Source organism: Bactrocera latifrons, unplaced genomic scaffold (assembly GCF_001853355.1).
Source record: "Bactrocera latifrons isolate USDA-ARS-PBARC rearing strain unplaced genomic scaffold, ASM185335v1 scaffold_349, whole genome shotgun sequence".
Lineage (NCBI taxonomy): Eukaryota > Metazoa > Arthropoda > Insecta > Diptera > Tephritidae > Bactrocera > Bactrocera latifrons.
In genome coordinates, this window is record NW_017536989.1 from 263,537 (window position 1) to 269,103 (window position 5,567).

Consider the following 5,567-nt stretch of genomic DNA (forward strand, 5'->3'; position numbering starts at 1 on the left):
CTCAATAAATTTGTGAGAGGCTCAAAGCGCTTTCGTTTATTATATAGGAATTATTAGTTAGCGCTATTCTTGCTTTCTTTTTTATAGCAAATTTCTTTTTAATTTTCTTAATCCCATAATCCCATCTAGTTTTGCTTTTATGATGCATGAAAACAATTAGTAACAAAGTGAAGTTAGTTGTGGTTCCAAAAAGTTTTCCTGAGATCAGCTACATTATTTTAACTTTTTTGTTTGGAACTGCTTTGAGTTGAAGTCAGAATTTTCTTGAGTAGGTAAAATACTCAAGCTGAACTTTTTTGTTTGTGTTGTTGTTGCTTTACATATGATTCGTAATATTAACTAGAGTTTTTTAGCAAGAACTTATGGCTACTATAACTGTTTTAGAAAAATTTTAGATGCTTCAAATATACTACAGTTGTTTATATTGAGAGTGAAAAGATGTCTCTTAGTTAAATAAGCAAATTTACTGTTATCTTTAAGCTACTTCTGCACATTCCCAAGAACTTTTTCAGTAACTAGAATTCTAATCTCTGAGCTATTTATGCATTATGAAGCACACATCTAACATGAGGTGAAATTTATCGCTTTTAATTTGATTCCCTGCTGCTGTGAATGTCAACGAGCATCAAATGCCAAACTCTTTTGCTTTTCTACCTAAAACTCGTATTGAAGTAATTGCAGCATATTTATTATTCTCGTCACGTCTTGACTTGGCATTTCAGCGAGTTTTTAATCGCCAAAAGATTTTTTGCCAGATAGAAGTAATATGCGACATCGAAACAACAGAAAGTAATTAAATAAATAAGCTGCTTAATGATTAAGTAATTAAAGCGAAGTTCATAAATCAGCAGTGATTTAGTGGCAAAACCAGAAGAAGAAGAAGAGCAAAAATTATGGCACAAAATCCGCAATGGATAAACGCATTAGCAACACAAATAAGAAGGTGATAAAAAAAATGTTTTTATTTTCACTTTTAATAATAATTTTTATTTTTTTTAACGCAAATAGCAAACCAAAGAGATATGAGCAGTTGTTTGGCTAAAAATACAAATTAAATATAAATACAAGACAGATAATGTGTTTACCCTTCTTGAGTTCTGATGATAATTATTCTATTGAGCCATTTTTAGCAAAAGCGCTCACCTTTATACCCGCTCGCATACTAAGAACGCTAACAAGTAGTTCTATAGGCCGGAATTTCACGTTGAATCTAAAATTATTCAGTTTTATTGTTTTTCTCGGAAGCAGTTGGCAAAATATTTACATACATAGATACGAATACAAATTATGTTTGTCGCAGGCGCTTAATCAAGTATTGCCAACTCTTATTTGTCTCGTATGTTAGTATACACTTAAACAGTACTAATTATTTATTTTGCATTTATTCTCTGTTATTATRGACCCTATAAAGGTGCATCATCCAAGTGAATAGTGCGTCACTATTGTGGAAAAATACTGGCGCTAATGTGTAGACACGACAAACACAGGAATTATTATTTATTTATAAGCGCATTTAGGATTAAATTTTGGGACGCTACTAACCGGGTTTGCAGTTCCAGTTACTTCCAGTTAAGTTTACGTCAGCAATTTAATCTCATTGATAGAGTTTTTTTTTTACCTGCCTGTCGGAGAGATGACGAAAAATATTGGATGAAACAATGTATATTGTGAAATTCGCAAAAGKTTTCGATTAACTCATTAATTAGTTGACAATTTTCAAGTCAATTAGATTAGGAGATTTCTTTAAACTAGTTTGCAATATTTTCTTCAATATATTTCAATTTATTCATTAATTAAGTGACAGTTTGCTGATTGACTCAATTAGGAGACGTTTATAAACTCATTTGTAATATCTCCACCAGTATTTATATTTTAATTATGCTTTGTTAATTGAGTCAATTAATGTTACTAATTGAATTCAATTATCATTAACTAATTGAACATTTTKTGATCAGCTTAACTAAGTAGCGTCTTTAAATTATTTTGCAATATTTTTTGCAGGAGTGAAATAGATTTTAAATTAATTTTCKTTAATTGAGTGCTTTATAAACTTTCGATGAATTCATTAACTAATTGACAATTTACTGATTTTCTAATTTAAAGAGYGCATTTAAACTAATTTACAATATTTTTCCCAAGAGTAATACATACTTTTGAACTAATTTTTGTTAATTGAATCAATTAGTAAAATTTTCTATTAACTCCTTAACTAATTGACAATTTGCYGATTCACTTAATTAAACGTGGCCTTTAAAATAATTTGCAGTATGTTCTTCAAAAGTTAAACATATTTTAAACTTTATTAATTGAGTCAATTAAGAATTGTTTTATTAACTAATCGATACTTTGCGATTCAACTAAATTAGAGAGCATCTTTAAACTACTATGCAATTACATTTTAAGAACCCTCTTATATTGAGTCAATTCGCAAATTTTCGCCCAACATATCAATTAATTTGCTAATTGACTTAAACATGACGTAAATAATAAGTAGACAATTTACTGATTTACTTAATTAAAGAGAGCCTTTAAGCCAATTGATATTGGACGGCGAACATACCTTCGACCATCAGGACCTAAGCGATTAATTTTTATTACATCGTTCCAAATGATTAACTTCCGTTGGTTTGTTGTCCCTGACCAATAAAAGTTAGCAAAGCCTACTCGGCCTTTCTTCGAATTTTAGTCAGAAGTAGGAACCTGCAAGGCAGMACCTGCCGTGAAGTCCAAATTCGACCAACGCCGAGCAATTGCTCTGTTAGATATTTGGACATTGTATTCGCCTTGAATTTAATGTGGAATGTCAGTGGAACATTTTTTTGCGTCTATTCGCGAGATTGTATGAATTCTGCGGTGTTTTTCTATTCAAGTTTTTTCGGGTGTTTTATTTGCGTGTAACATTGGAAATAGTTTTCAAATTCTGTATATGCTTAAATACATTCAAAACAATATTTTTGAGCATTTGACATTATTCGAAATTTCTTTTCCCATCTTTCCAGACCGGCCAAGGTCAAAAATGTAACTRCGTAGAACAGATATACAGCTGCTACTTTTCCTAATTAAAAAACTTGAATAATACATTTTATTATATTTTAAACCACAACTGTGAAACAYACCTTTACCAGAAATCAATAATATTACTACTAAAAACTAAATAACACTTTGAGGAATTTTYCCACGGACATTTGTCTTGTTGGCCAGACTTCACATACAACGTTGACGGTTATTGCTCTGAATCCATGTTTCATCACCAGTCACAATGCGATGCATAAGTGTTTTTTTAGTAGAATTAATGGAGCATTTTTCACATGCAAAATCGTATTTCAACGACGCTCGGCTTCAATTCATATGGCATCAGTTTTCACAATAAACGTCGTAAAGTATCCCCAGTCTACTGTCTGCCAACAAAACAGGGGAAAACAAGAGTCCAGTCGGAAGTGTATGATTCAGCGGATTCTTAAGAAATTCCATAAAGTTCACAAACTCAGCTATTTTACGCAACCAAGTATACAAACATACATATGTATGTATGTRTATTCATCAGTTCAAGAGCGCTCAAAACTGAGCGTTTCCTAGTTACCCTCTTTTTCCCTCAACGCCGTTGATTTATTTGTTTAAATAYCTCACCYGTATTGCATTCTCTATTTACCGTTGTAAGCGCCAAATTGTAAATATCTGCATTCATGCACGTGTGTGTGCTCGTGTGGCTGAGTGCAAGTTCATTTACATTTCATTACWGTTAAAACAGTTTACAGCCCCTGTTGCCTCAATGTTAACAAAATATTTACTTTTACATAAAACAACAAAAACAACAAAAACAACAACAACAAACAGCCCTTTCGGCAACACCTGTGACACGCTGACACACACAAACACATACAGCGCAAGTATGTACATATGTGTGTTTATGCATGATCGTGTGTGTGTGTGACAATTAAATATTTAGCCCTGCGTCATTTCATCAACAGCCCTTTCATCATCACCCTTGCCCGCTTCAACGCCTCCGAGCCGCTTGCTTGCTTGACGAACACAGCACAGCTCACACTACATAACAGTAGTTTGAGTAGAGAGCCTGCAGAGCGTCTATTTACTCGCCGCTTAAACTGAATAAATATGTAAATGAGAAAAGTGACAACTACAAAAACACAGTAGCTATTAGTTTCTATAAAAAAAAAAGAAAACAGAACAACAAGTGGGAGGCACAACATGTTTTTTCCAAGAAATTAAAAACGCAAAATGCCGAGCGCTGATCACACAAACAACAAGCAGATTAGCACAATGAAATATTCTTCGGAGGTGTTTTTTTCAAACTCCAAGCTATCATCATCATCGACGGATTAGTCTCCAGCTGCCGCTGTGTGGGTGCTCACCAATTGTCGTATATGTATTTGTGTGCCTGTATGTAGTGGTGCATCCGATCGGATGTCTGCTCAATTATCGCTGCGCCAGTGGCGCTATATAAAATTAATAAAGCRTTCAGATTTGACATTTATTTCAAGATTGTCGCTCGGTGGTGTACGAAATTGCTTTGCTTGACTATCGCGCATTAATTGASGTGGCATTGACATTGTAGTGACACTTCGTAAAAACTCGGTTGTGGGCCACAATCCACTTGTTCTTGTGATACCAAGAGGCTAATTTAAAATACTTCGAGATTACGATAAACTAATTCTAATCGCTTAAATTTTTTTTTTTTTTTCGGACAGAAAAGCGCGCGATAAACCCGATAATAAGTATATTGAGGCTCTGAGAGGCTAAAGCAACCTCTATGGTGTATGCTATAAACGGAAATCAAAACGAATTCGCGCTGAAATTAAAAATATATTTAATAAAAACAAAGAAAAGAAATTAAAAAAACTATAAAAGCAGAATTATCAGCAAWGTACAAACATATTCAGCAACTATAAAAAGTAAGTTCTTCTAAAGCATATAATTTTCAAACTGTTGGAAGGTGTACGAAATGATCTACTCAATATATATATATATCCGAATCCGAATTCGATCTACATTATGTATATAATTGTATTATAAAAAACCGCTGCTTAAGTGACCGTGATAAGCTTACAATCGCCATATTTTAGACATTCAATAACTTCAGCASTTTCATGTTAAATTTAACGGTTCGTAGTTCTGTGAAGCATTTAAATCAGTAAGCTACAACAAAAATCTATAATTTCGCCACTTTTTTAAGAAACATTCAGAAGATGTACACTCGTGGCTACGCAAAGCTAACCACTATACTTTCTTACATATTTTGTCGGACTTTTTTGATTGTTCGGGATTTTTTTTTTTTTTTTTTTTTTTTTTTATGATAAGCATAAGTAGACTCAGTTATATTATCTAATTGCAATTAGTCAAATTAGCTTTAGCGGAGTTTATACAAAAACGGCCGATTTTATTGTTTTTAAAGTAATTACAGAACTAAACTTCGTGTTTCAATGATAAAAAATATGACACTAATTTCAATTCTAATGTATATGAAATTAAATTAAAAAAATAAAAAACCTAATTTTTTCATCGCTTGTCAGTCTCTTACATTTCGAGCTCATTTTATAAAGCTCCCTATC

The 5,567-nt window shown here is 32.5% G+C and overlaps 1 long non-coding RNA gene across 1 annotated transcript in view; it reads left to right on the forward strand.

Moving 5' to 3' along the window:
* Positions 1 to 4,483: 4,483 nt before the first annotated feature.
* The window catches only part of LOC108971566, an 8,461-nt gene continuing 7,377 nt past the window's right edge, over positions 4,484 to 5,567 (forward strand). Inside the window, exon 1 of the long non-coding RNA XR_001993551.1 lies at positions 4,484 to 4,910. This is a non-coding gene — a long non-coding RNA (uncharacterized LOC108971566). The remainder of the gene's footprint in view (positions 4,911 to 5,567) is intronic.